We start from the raw sequence: 14,460 nt of genomic DNA, 5'->3' as shown, positions 1-14,460 counted from the left end.
TTAGTACCAGCTAGGTAGAGACGTAAATCACAAGTCGATTTCTTAGATGCTAGTGTCGATTAAGCAGCTGAGCAAAATAATTCTCAAAGATAATGAGGATTAATCCTTTAAAGTTTGAGCATTTTATATAATAATGAATTGCATACACCTCCTGAGCATAGAAAATTGGCTTTTTAACCCAAAAAAGGGTGTAACATTAAATGTTCAGAGTGGAAAATGATTAGTATGAGTCTATACAAAAGTATTTATGGTATAATCCAGGTACATATGTAAGAAAACAGGGAAAACCATGGAGTGAATGTGCCACATACTAAACAGTTTTCTGATGTGTTTGAATCATTTGTATATATTTTTTCTCTTGACAATCTTTTAATATTCATAATCTTGATGATGTTCTTTTGTGTAAAAACCAGAATACATTGAGATGAGAAAAAAGTACAGTGATATTTAAACTATAGTGGAGCTACTTACTAAAAGAAATAACATTTTCAGGGCTGGGCTGTGGTGTAGGGAATCACACTGCCTCATACAAATTGGCATCCCATGTTGAGTGCTAGTGCAAATTCTGCTTGCTCTGCTTTCCATCCAGCTCTCTGCTAATGGGCTCAGGAAAGCAGCAGAATGTGGCCTTAGGGTGCAGGCCCCTACCCCCACACGGGAGACTTGCATAATGGTCCAGGTTCCTGGCTGTGGTCTAGTGTCATCCAGGTTGTTATGTCCATTTAGGCAATGAACCAGCAGATGGAAGATTTCTCTTTCTTGGTCTCTTCCTTTCTGCCTATAATTCTGCCTTTTAAATAAAAAAGTGTATCTTAAAATATTTAAAAAATGAACAGGGTGCTTGCTTCAGCACATATACTAAAAATTAACAGTATTTTGCATTAGTAAATGCATCAATGATTTTTATAGTACAATTTTAGAAAGAATATAAATTTTACTTATGCACAGTCATAAATAACCTAAAGTAAATATGCAATAACAGCGAGGTAAATGTCTTTACAGGAAACTAATGTTGTAAATTAAAGGTATAGTTTAGCTGAATATAAACTCAGCATCTATTTTGCATTGAGCTCCTGTGATGATAATGTCATATTTTTAAGTGTTACTAGATTTGTGTTTTTACTTACTTTCAAAATATTTCAAATAGAATAATCTAGAAATTAGTTTTTCTATAGATTTTCTGGAAATAAACAATATTTTATCTAAGGCAATAGTTGTAAAGTACAGAAATATGAATATACCAGTAAATTCCAGTAATATTAGAGCTATGTTCTAAATCAAGATTCCTGATTTTTTTAGAAAAAGTTACTTACTTTTATTTGAAAAATTTATGTAGAGAGGAGAGACAGGAAGAGAGAGCTCTTTCTCCTGCTGGTTCATTCCCCAAATGGCTGCAACAGCTGGAGCTGGACTGGTCCCAAGCCAGGGATTTCCTCCAGGTCTCCCAACCCTCCTCTGCTGCCTTCCCATTAGCTGGAAGCAGAATCAGAATTAGAGCTGCCAGGACTTGAACTGGTGCCTGTATGGGATGCTGATGCTGCAAGTGGAGGCTTAACATGCTATGTCACGATGCTTACCCCATTCCTCATTTCTTAATTACTTAAAATTTATTTTTGAAATAATCTAGATTAATCTTTTTAGGATATAACCTAAGGGTGAGTAATGTGAGTCTTTCTGAACAAACTGTCTACTAAGTGTGAGGCATGGCAGTATACACAATTTATCAAGCAGACTCATTTCTAGCCACAGAGGGAAGTTGCAGCTCTCAAGGTCATTGCAAATATGAAGCTTCTGAGGTAGGAGATTTATTCAGGCAGCTAAGGAATGGATTTGTCCAGTGCGGTCTCATCTACCAGCCTTGACTGCCTGCAGCTTTCATTTTGGTCTTCTAGTCAGCCTTCAGCTCCTTTCTCCTGATACTTGTTCTCCAGTCATCAGTGAGGCTGACTTGCTACTGATTTAGAAGAAAGCAGCATGTTGCCCTGAACATAGGAATACTAAAATATAGGTTAAAGATAGGGCTAGGGACCAGTAGGGTAGCATAGCGGGTAAAGCTGCTACCTGTGACACTGGCATCCCTGTGGATGTTGCTTCAAGTCTGGCTGCTCCCCTTCCTATCCAGCTCCTGTTAATGACCTGGGAAAAGCTCTAGAAGATGGCCCAAATCCTTGGGTCTCTAAGATCCTTTTGGGAGTCTTGGATGTGGTTCCTGGCTTTAGCTGTTGCGATCATTTGGGGAATGAAACACTGGATGGAAGATCTCGCTCTATAACTTGCACTTTGAAAAAACAAACCTTTTTTGAAAAAAGATAGATCTAACCTTTAAAGGTACTTATACTTTAAAATAAGAAATATAATCTTTAAAAAATATCCTACTTTACCCCTGGCATATATCAAACTAGTAGAATACAGAGAGATGTGGTAATAGATCAGGCAAATCTTCATGGTTTACTCCAGGTGAATTTGCTGCACACTCCCACTGACCTGGTAGATCAAAAAAAAAAATCATTTTTGTTTGAAGTAGATGAGAAACGAGGAAGGAGAGAAGAAACAAAGGCGTCCATATGTCCCAACAACTAAGGCTGGGCTGAGCTCAAGCCGGGAAGCCAGAAGTTAGGCGGCTCACCTACATGGGCGGCAGGGTCTGCTGCGCATTAACTGGAACCTGGAGTTGGAATCAGGGCTCGGGCACTCAGCCGGGGGTGTGAGTGTGCCATGTGGCATCTTGGGAGTGTTAGATAAATCTCAGATCTCCTAAGAGCTCACAATTGAGCCTGTATTGAGAACTTTTTTGGAAAAGATTTTATTCTTATTGGAAAGGCAGATACAGAGAGATATTCTGTCCACTGTTTCACTCCCCAAGCCGCCGCCACGGTCGGAGCTGAGCCTCTTCCAGGTCTGTCACATGAGTGCAGGGTCCCAAGGCTTTGGGCCATCCTCGACTACTTTCCCAGGCCACAAGCAGGGAGCTGGAAGGGAAGTGGCCACCAGGATTAGAACTGATGCCCCTATGGGATCCTGGCATGTGCAAGGCCAGGATCTTAGCCACTAGTCTGCCACCTTTTTTCAGGTACTGGTTAAAGCCAGTGTATTAAAATGTTTGCATTGGAGGTTTCAAAATTTGTGTTGCTTATGCTGCCATTCCTTCTCAGTTTATGAGAGGGTTTGTTAACAGTTTTTTAAAGCTAGAATTACATGTTATAAGTTCCTTTAGTGATGTCATCCAGGGGAAAAGGCGGGATGCTGTGCTGGCTGGCTGAGTTGTATCTTCTAATACTGAAATTTTTTCCTAGGCTTTTCCAATGGAAACATGTGCAAATGGAGAAATCATACTGTTGTGCTAATTTGACATACTGTATTTAAATAAAAAATTTTATAAATAACTTTCTTTATAGTAATTGTGTCTTTCATCTGTGTTTTAAACTCTTGAGAGTAGAGATTGTGTTTTCATTCATTTAACTATTCAAGCACTTCAACAAATATTGATTGTACTTCTTTCGATATCCCTATCTTACCGACTTGGTTCTCGTTGAGTACACTGGAAATAATAAGGTAAATTCTGGTTTTAATGTTTCCTGTTAATGATTCAGGGTCATCAGTCATTATGCTGTGCTATAAATGGGGAGAGTCATTGAGAAATATGTTGAGTCATTGAGAAGTATGTTGAGTACCCTGGAACTGCTTTCTTTTATCAGATTTCTTGATCATGCCTGGATCACTTCGGTAAGCAGGTTTGGGAGTTTCATGAGTTCAGTTTTGAATATGCTGAATTTAAGGTGTTCGCGAAATAAGTAAGAGGTGTTAAAAATGTGTGGGTGAGAAACTCAGAAGAAGTCTGGACAATACCTGGTGTGTAAGATATTTCTTAAGTTGGCAGTGAAAGTTTTGAGCATTAAGGACTGGAAGCGATTGCCTAGGAAGGGCATTTGCAGTGAGAAGATGGTAATCTCAGATACTTTCATGGTATATACCATGTGCTAGGCAGTGTTCTGTGGGTACGGAGTGAAGACCCCTCTGAGGAGCACTGGCGATTAAGGATAGCTTAGGGACAGGTAGGCCTGTGAAGGAAACTGAGAAGGGCTGGTGTGGAGTGGTTCAGAGCTGCGTCCTGGAAGCCAAGGCCAGCGTGTTTTCCTGAAGGAAGGAGTACTCAGTAGCAGTACTGCTAGAGCTACTGAGTGAGGTCCTAGAAGGTGGAACCAAGGAAGTCATTGGTCACTTCGTTGTGAATTGTTATTTTTAATTGATGGGGATAGAAAAAAAAGTAGAAAAAGCTGCAGCTGGATCTTCACAATTTGCCAAAAGATGGAAAATGGGCTTAAACATCAAAGCAAAGTATGTATTAGAACATAGGTGAGACTTTGTGACATTGGAGTGTGGTAGGAGTTCTTAAACATGAAAAAAACAAAAAAAAAAAAGAGTTAAGACCTTTTATTCATCAAGATAGCAGAAGATTGTATACTTCCTGAAGGTTTTATGTGATATATGGTTCTAATAAAAAGTTACTATTAAGAACATATAAAGAGCAGTAAGTCAGTAAGACTAACCAGTAGAAAAGTAGGCCAGATACAAAACAGGCTTGTTATAGGAGAGGAAACATAGCCAGCATATGTTGAACATGTGTTACAAATAATTAGAGATACTGCAAATCAAGACCCCTGTGAGATTTTAGTTGACATTTAAGTGGGAAAAAAAAAATATCTGATTCTACTGAGTGGTACAGAACAGGCCTTCTCAAACTTTAGTTTCAACCACCCATGAATCTTTCGAAATGTGATTTCTGATTTAGCAAATTTGGAGAAGAACCTGGTTCGCTACACTGAAGAAGATTTCTAAATTATGCCAGCTGACCAAATAATGGACCATAATTTTAAAGTCTATTAACTGAATTTTCATTTTTTACAGTTTAGATATATATCATATGAATCAGACGTCTTCTGTCTGCAGACTTAACTCCCCAACTTGTTTCAACAAATGGGACTGTACCAGGCCAAAACCGAGAGCCTGGAATTCCTCCCGGGCCTCCCATACAGATGGCAGAGACCCAAGACTTTCAGTGATCGCCTACTGCTTCCCAGAGTGCCCAGTAGCAGGAAGCTGGACATGGAAGCAGAACAGGGACCCAGACTCAAGCATTCCAGTATGGGATACAGGTATCTCAAATGGCACATTAACATCCACTCCCAACTTTTTTTTTTTTTAAATGCATTTGAAAAGATTTACTTATTTGAAAGAGAGAGATGAATCTTCTGCTGGTTCACTCTGCAATGGCCTCAGAAGTTGCCAGGGTTGTGTCAAGGTAGAGCCAGGAGCCCAGCGTTTGTGCCAGACTTTTCCTATGGGTGCAGAGCCCCCAGCGTATGAACCATCCTTCAGTAATTTAAAAGAGTCATAAGCATGGAGCTGAATTGGAAGTGGAGCAGCTGCGAACCAGTGCCCATATGGAATGCTGGTGTCATAGGCACTGGCTCTAACTGCAACTTTTGAGTGCGTTTTAAATCCAAAAAGTATTTATAAAGGACCTGGCCTAAGATAAGTCTATCTAGAGTGCTTGTAGGAAGCAGACTGTAAGGAAATTTTTTGTTGTTGTTGTTCAATCACTGGCTAGGATAGCATAGAATCCATTTGCTGGTGGTAAGTGGGGTGATAATCTCTGCATGTGACAGCAGTGCACTGCTGCATCTACACCTCTGGCAAATTAGAATGGCAGCGGAGAGGAGGATCCATTGGTCAGCACAGAATCTCCAACTTTCATGACCTGTGGGGGAAAATTATGATGAGCTGGTTGCTTGTTAAGTTGCACTGAATATTAAAGTGACAAATTCACATCTGCCATTTACCAAAGACATTAATCAGAACTCAGCTGCACAGTCAGGAGTCAACACTAGAAGTCTAAAAATTGAGAGAAAGTACAGGGCTACAACAGGACTGAATTCTTAGCTCTAGCTAGTAGGTCCCTGGTGGAGCATTTGGCCAGAGGCACTCAAGAATGCTGAGTCTAGATTCCCATGAATCCTTGGGACCTTGAGGAGTGACTTACTACCCTTGCTGGAGGATGGAAGTTACTACTTGCTTGGCTATTTCAGAATCTTCAGCTGAGACCAATGTCTTGCAAGCCAGTAGTTACTGCAAGAGCCAGCCCCACCTTCTTTTCTGGCAGTGAGCTTGAACATCAGCATCGGGCTTCACTGTGAGCCAATAGAGATGTCATGATCCTCCAATGACGCAGAGGTTTTTGAGTGAAGGAACAACAGGTCCTGGCAAGTACATGTACGTCGTCTTTTTCTGTTGCAAGGCATCACGAACTTGGCATGTTAAAACAACCCCCATTTGTTATCTCGAAATTCTATAGCTCAGAAGACTGGGTATAGGTTGGTTTACTTGGGTCTTTTGTTTGGTTTCAGAGGGCAAAGATCGAGGTGTGGGAGAGCCATGTTTCTTTCTGGAGGCCCTGTAAATAATCCTACCAGTTCAGATTATTGGTGAGATGCAGTGGTTAATGGTCTGAGGTCTCTTTTTCCAGCTAGCTAGCAGCTGGTAACCACTGTGTTCCTAGACTGCCTTCATGGCTTCTCAACTTCGGTACGACTTGGAGGCTGGGCCCCAGCCATGCATTGAATCTTTCCACCTTCTGCTTCCGACTGCTGCTAGAAAACCATTCTCTTCTTGTGAGGGTTCACATGATTAGATTGGGTCCACCTGGACAATAATGGATGGTCTGTATTTTGAGGTCTGAAACCATAATCATATCTATAGAATCCCATTAGCTATGATCTGTAACATTCTAGGATCTAGGAATTAGGAAAGGTATGGATATCTTTTGGGAGATCTGCTGTGGTTTGGATCTGGTTTGTCCCCTAAAGGTTTATGTAATGAAGGTTTGGTCCCAGAGTAAAAGTGTTGCAGTGGAAGAGGTGGGGCCTGGTGGAAGGTGACTAGGTTATGGGGGAACAACCCAAGGAAGGAATTAATGCTTGTGGGGTTGGGTCCTGTGTGACTGTTAATTCTTGAAACAGCATGTTTCTGTGTTTTTTAACTCCTCACTGCTCATCATTGTATATTGAAAGCTGGTGATGGTAGTCTTAGAGGGTATTTTGCTGTTTTTGTTTCTTTGGTCTGAGGACACTCCTCTGTAGCCCACACTGGAGCTGATGTCAGCCATAGCTATTTACAGCATTATACAGGAATCAGTGAGTTTGCTAATGCTCTTGGGAACTCAGGCGGTATGTCATCAAACCATTATTCATAACTTATGACACTTCTGTTATTTTCTGTTGTTGAGTGACTCTACTTTTTTTTTTTTTTTTAAAGATTTATGTCGACTGAAAAGGTAGATCAGATTTACAGAGAGAAGGAGAGAGAGATCTTACATCTTCTGGTTCACTCCCCAAATGGCCATGGCAGCTGGAGCTGAGCCGATCTGAAGCCAGGAGCCAGAAGAGCTGCTTCTAGGTCTCCCATGCAGATGCAGGATCCCAAGAATCAGAGGTAAAGCAGCCAGGGTACAAACTGGCACCCACAGGGATCCTAGTGCTTGCAAGGTGAGGATTTAGTTTTCACACTGGACCCTAAGTGACTACTTTAAATATCCAAGTTATGGTAAGTTACTTAGAGTTTAAAAGTTAGATTTTCAATGAGTTTATTTAGTTTTACTTTATTTGAAATAGTGAAGGTGTTTCTATCCATTGGTTTATTCCTCAGATACCCACAGCAGCTGGGTCTGGGTCAGTCTGATGGTGGGAGCCTGGAAATCAGATCTCCCATGTCGGTGGCACAGACCCAAGGGTTTGAGCCATCCCTACTGAGTAACAGGGTGCACATTAGCTGAAAGTTGTAACTGGTAGCAGAGAGGGGACTGAAACCCATGTATTCTGGGATGAGGTATAGTATCATCTTAACCTGCTACCCCAAGTCCCTCAGTTTTCCTAAACGGAGTGCTGTGATGTTATCAGTGTCACGTGGGCTTTTGGCAGCTGATGGCCTGCACTGTGACTTGGGCTCTTTGAAGATTGCTCCCAGGCTGGCTTCTTTTCCCGCTAATATCTCCCAAATCTGAAATCAGGTCCAACTTATATCAGGACTTCAGATCATATAAAGCCTTGCGTAGTCCTTCCATTTGTTTTAGTGGAAAGACCACAGGTTTTGGGGGCCTGGAATTCAGATTCTGTTCCAGCACTTAAAGTTCTACTTGGGAAGTTGCTTAAATGATCTGAGTGATTATAGGTACCTAATATGCAACATGAAGCTAAGTGTTAAGTGCTTTGTACCTGTGGACATGTAACACCAGTTAGTCTCCGTTTTTCTTCCTTTTTTCTGGTGTAATGGTAATAAAAACCTTCCTTCCCTTGATGTCTGTTAACTTCCCCCCTGTTGATTTCCCTCTTGTCCTTCTGCTCATTCTTGATTTCCTTGGATGCTGCTTTTACTATTCTGTATAGTGGTCTTTGTTGATGGTTTCTCATAATTCTGTCATGGGTTGTCTCTTACTCAAAACATTTTCATTGCAAATCTAGCCATTTTTTACAGTTTTCTTGAATCTCCTGGCAGTATCCAAGTGAACCTTCACTTCATGATTTCAGTCCACTTCCATGTCTTTGGCTGTATTTTGAACATGTCCTCTTGAGTATGTTTTAGGGCTAGAGTGCTCACCTTGGATGTGCCAGGATCCCATATGGGGGCCGGTTCGTGTCCTAGTGGCCCCACTTCCCATCCAACTCTCAGCTTCTGGCCTGGAAGCGGGGACGGGGCAGTAGGGAATCCTGCACCCACGTGGGAAACCCAGAAGAGGCTTCTGGCTCCGAACTTTGGATTGGTTCAGCTCTGTCCATTGCAGCCACTTGGGGAGTGAACCCTCCTCTGACTCTCCTCCTCTCTGTATATCTGATTCATATATAAATAAATCTTTTAAAAAAAACAGCATGTAAAAATTGGAACCCATCTTCTTTCTTTTTTAACTAGCAATTTCTCTGTGTTGTTAATAAGCACTATCAATTCTTCTTAGTGGACCAAATCTGAATCTTAGTGTCATCCTTGGGTCTTTTCTTTCTGTAGTCTTTGATTAAGGCTTATTAACTCTAACACATAGTCAGCTTTGGATTCTTTTAACTCCTTATGTCAGAATATTCATTAACTGACCCAGAGTAGAAAAGTTTTATCAGCAGATTATCTGAGTTATTTTTTCAAATAGACTACTAATATGGTGGTGCATTTTTTAGCCATTTTTAAATTAACCTCTTTTGTTTTTGATAATTTTGAAGTTCTTTTACATTGGCACATAGTAGTTATAACATCCTCCTTTTATCATTTTCTGTTACCCACTTTTGGGGTTTTCATCCTCCTCCCCCTTACTTCTTATAGAAAAGTGAGACTTACTGAAAATGGTTCACCATTTTTTGCCTTAAGATTTTTTGACACTATGATAAACTATATTCCCTTTGTTTTATATCTATTACCTTTCATAAAATACCTTTTAAATTGTTTACCTTCTCTATTTTTAATAAAACATTTAACTCCTTAATGTAGTACTTCTTAAACTATTTTATTTTATTTTATGGATCTCACTGAGAGATGGATTTAAACAAAACACAAAAAACGTTGACTTTATCCAGAGAAGTATTCACATTGGATTTTAAAATTTTGAGGGAATTCACAGCAGACAATCAGAAATATATCCACGTGTTCTTTAGTCTTTAGATCAGTGAGTTTAAATAATTGAGAAGTTATTTTTATTCTTAAGATAACTCTTCACTCATAAACTAGAAGATACGTAGAAATATGGGGTGATTTTTTAAAAAAAAAAGATTTATTTTTATTTGAAAGGCAGATTTACAGAGAGGTAGAGAGAAAAGATTTTCCATCTGCTAATTCACTCCCCATATGGCTGCAGTGGCCCGAGCTGGGCCTATCTAAAGGAATCAAGAGCTACCTTTGGGTCTCCCATGCCGATACAGAATTGCAAGAACTTGAGCCATCTTCTATTGCCTTCCTGGGCCGTAAGCAGAGAGCTGAATTGGAAGTGCTACAGCTGGGACATGAACTGGCATCCGTATGGTATGCTGATACTTGTAGGTAGAGGATCAGCCTGTTGAGCCACTGCACCAGCCAATATGGGGTGATTTTTAAAAGTTCATGCTGAAGAGAACTATGCTTTTTCTTTCTCTCTCTCTCTCTCTCTCTCTCAATTTGGCACCAATAGTATTGACAAAGGTATTTATTGATTTGAGAGGCAGAGGCAAACCTAAGGGCCAAGAGTTCACTCCCCAAATGCCACATTGGCCAGAGTTGGATCGGCTGCAGTTGGGAGCCTGAACCTGAGTTCAGGTCTCTTATTTGGGTGGCTGGGACCCAACTGTTTGAGTCATCACCTGCTTCTGCTCTGGCTATATCTTAGTAGGAATTTTAAACTGAGAGCAGAGCTGGAACTCAAACCCATGCCTGTGATCTGGGAATGTGAACATTAGTTAACTAACAGCTTAATTGATAGGCCAAAGAGCAGCCTCTTAAAAAAAAACATTAAAATGACATCTGAATGAGTTTTTAGCTGGTGAATTTTTACGTATCCTTTAAAGTTCCTTGAGTATTTTTTATATTCTCCAATTTTAGCACATTTGTATTAAAATTACTAGTTTACTCATTTTTTCTGCTAGATTATGAGCTTAAGGAATATGTGTTTAACATCTCTCTACAAGTTGAATGGTTCTTAAGCTGAGAATCTGAGATTTGAAAGTTTCTGATTTGGGAGTTTGGGATTTTCAGGGTAAGGATACACAGCCAGTAAAATCTATGTGAACACTTTAAACTTGCAGAGTGCAAAATCTGAAACATTTCTGGCCACAGGTATTTTGCATAAGGGGTACCTAACCTGCATTCACACTTCCTTTTTTTTTGGTACTTAGAGCGTAGCAGATACTGAACAAAAAAAATTTTTAATTAATTTAAAAGGGAGAGTGGTAAGTGTAACGGGGAGGAGGGGTGAAGAGATCTTCCAGCTGCTAGTTTGCCCTATAAACAGCCACAACAGGGAGCCTGGGCCAGGCTGAAGCCAGGAGCCACAAGTATTTGAGTGTCATCTGTTACCTTCCCAGGCACATTAGCAGCAAACAGAAGCAGAGAAGTATAACTGGAACTATACTCTGATATGGGACAATGATGTCCCAAACTGTGGCCTAACCAGCTAGCCATACCCCTATGCCAGCTCCTGGAGAAATGTTTACTGCATTAAAAAGGAAAACAAAAGTGAGTAACTTTGAGGTAACATGACATTTATGAAACAGTGATTTGGTTGTAGAAATCATGCACTATGCCAAAATAAATACTACTAATAAGAGTTGCGCTTCTGGAATGGCATGAAACAGTAGGACAAGGGAAATAAATTGCATTTAAGGTGACATCAAAGTCATGACATACTTAGGAATACATTTAACTGAGGTACAAATCTTGTGCATTGAAAGCTACACAATATTGATTGCTTAGAAAAATGTAAGTTCAAAATAGAGAAAAAGTTTTATTTGGTTTCTTTAAAAATTATTTAGGTTACAAATTCTATGGGCCGGTGAGGAACACCCTGGGTTTCAGCATTGGCCAGCCAGGGTGAATCACATGTGACCTGCATGACCCATCACCAAGTAACTGGAAGTTGTAAATGAAACTTACGTTGTGAGGGTGTGTGGGCCTCTGGAGGTGCCAAGAACCTGTTCTCTCTCACACGGTGTTTTATTGGGTTGTGCTTTAGTATGAAGCTTTCTCATTTAATGAAGGACCTGTTCAATTGAACCCCCATTTTCTTCTTGCCAGACTTAGTTGGAGTTTCTCCATTTATCTTCAAACTCTATTGAAAGCTTAAACTTTAATTACTTATTTTTCATTGCTTAAGTTCCTTTTTTGATTATCTCTTTTTTGGGAATTCTGTATTTGTTTCCTGGATATAGACTTCTTTTTTTTTTTTTTAGGATATTATCAATACTGGACATTAGCAATGTAACAATACTATTACTGAAAATTCTAATATTAATTTCAGTACATTAATGATAACACTAATATTACTACTAGTATTAATAAACTTTCTTTGTGTATGCTTAATTTTCAAGTTACTTTATCTTTCAGATTCCTGTTGTTTCAGTCAGAGTCCCAGGGTCGTCCTCAAATCTTGGTGATCCTCGGACTGCTTTTTACCCTACGGTGGGGCATGAAAAAGCTTTGCTTGAACCCAGTTCTGTTCAAGTCTCTGGATCCAGCTGCCAGCTTGTGGGAAATACCAAGGATGAAGGAATATCCTGAATTGTACCATGAGAGCAAACAGCAAAGCCCAGGCTACTACACACCGTGCAGGTCCTGAAAAAAAAATTTTTTTTTAGATTTATTTATTTTCATTGGGAAGGCAAATTTACAGAGAGAAAGATCTTCCATCTGCTGCTTTACTCCCCAAGAGGCCACAATGGGTTGATTTGAAACTAGGTGCCAGGAGCTTCTTTTGGATCTCCCACATGGGTGCAGGGTCCCAAGGCTTTGGGCCATCCTCTGCTGCTTTCCAAGGCCACAAGCAGAGAGCTGGATGGGAAGTGGAGCAGCTGGGATGTGAACTGGAGCTCTTACGGGATTTCAGTGCATGCAAGATGAGGATTTAGTCACTGAGCCATGTTGTCTGGTATAATCCACGGATAAAAATGGAAAAAAAAGCAAGAGAGGGATACTTACAGACTAAATGAGACTTTCAAAACTTAAATGTGAACAAACCAAACTATTTAAAAATGACTGAAATAGTTATGTTTATATATTTTATCATGATTAAAAACCAACAGGAGGCAAGACTGTGCATCTGTAGGACACAGGAGGACCTTAACGGTGCCCTTTGAAGTTCTGTGTCATGACCTGGGTAATAGTTTCATGAGATTGTTAGCTTTTTGTTGATCTTAAATTTGCTTACTTTCATCTTCAGTGTTTTCTCTGTGTAGAATTTGAAAGCATTTTTATACCACCAGTAGACTGGCGGCTCTGCCGAGGCCCACTGCTGTGTCCTGGCCTGGGGGGATGGCCTATGCGGGCATTGCTGGTCAGTGAGGGAACCCTTTGGTGTTCCTTTCTCTAGCTCATCCGTAGGATCCCTTCACGTGATTAAGAATTTCTAAGGACCACAGCAAACTTTGGTTTCTGTGGGTTATATCAATATTTACTATAATAAATCAAAATTGATTAAAAACTTTTAATTCATTAAAAATGACCATAGTAAACCCACTACATAAAAATGTTTTTAAGAATGTTTTTCTAAACAAATTGTTGGAAGGCTGATATTTCTGTGAATTTTCAAAAATTAAGAATTGTTTTAGTGCAAGTCAGGCAAAGAGATCTGTTGGTTTATTGCCCAGATGGCCTGCGATGGCTGATTCTGGGCTGGGTTCTCCAGCCAGGAGCCAGAACTCAACTCCACTTGGGTTTCCCTGTAAGTGGCAGGAACTCAATTACTTGAGCCATTACTGCTGCCCCTCAGGGCCTTCACTGACGGGAAGCAAGACGTGGTAAATGATGTGTAACCACAAGGCCAAACCCTCCTGTGAATCTCTTTGATGTCTAGCTGAAGAGAAGACAGCTAAACTCACATCTGTTTCTGCTTTTTCTGTTTTGCAGCCTTTCTCCACGATTGTCAGAATGAGAAAGGCATCTAATGGTGTAGTATTTTGAAAATAGAGCTGCCCGTGAGAGTACCTAGGCTGTCTGGAGCACACTTTGGGAACTATTTCTCTTGAGCTGGGCAGCTTCTCCAGCAAAGACTTTCTGTGTGGGAAGCCGTCAGTGCTGGCCCTGTCCTCCTGTCTCCCGGCTGTCAGCATTCCGACGTTCCAAACAGAATGGAGCTGTAAAGGTCACTGTATTCCTTGCTTCTTGACATAGTGTCCTGCATCCGTTGTTCTTGGTAACTCCCAGACCAGGAACCCAGGCAGCCTTTCCAGTAATCCTCTTGCATGCTGCTGTTTGTTGCCTGCATTCATTACTGAGGGAAATCAAGTTAGTGGCTGATGATTTGTTTCCACTCCAAGTGTACAGGTTCTGCCAGTCCACTATTAATGAATATACACGTTTTCTAACAATTATTTTAGTTTCCAACTATGTTAAATTGATAGTTGCTATATATATTGAGCCATGTTACATTTTATATGTGCTGTGTCCTGTAAGCTTCACAGTAAGAGGTGCTGTTTCTCTTACAGCTGAGAGAATTGAGGCCTGGGAAGATGATGTTACTTGATGGTGGGTCATGCAGGTCACATGTGATTCACCCTGGCTGGCCAATGCTGAAACCCAGGGTGTTCCTCACCAGCCCATAGAATTTGTAACCTAAATAATCTTTAAAGAAACCAGATAAAAAATTTCATTATTATATAGCAGCTTGTTGTAACTGATTAGGTAAAGTGATTGTTGCGTGTCACTCATTGTCTTAGAAGCCTTTAAGTGTTCTGAATTTTCCATGAA

Source organism: Ochotona curzoniae, unplaced genomic scaffold, assembly GCF_017591425.1.
Source record: "Ochotona curzoniae isolate NIBS_2020 unplaced genomic scaffold, NIBS_Ocur_1.0 scaffold_4505, whole genome shotgun sequence".
Lineage (NCBI taxonomy): Eukaryota > Metazoa > Chordata > Mammalia > Lagomorpha > Ochotonidae > Ochotona > Ochotona curzoniae.
The sequence above is the reverse complement of the archived record's forward strand: the minus strand, read 5'-3'. Positions refer to the sequence as shown.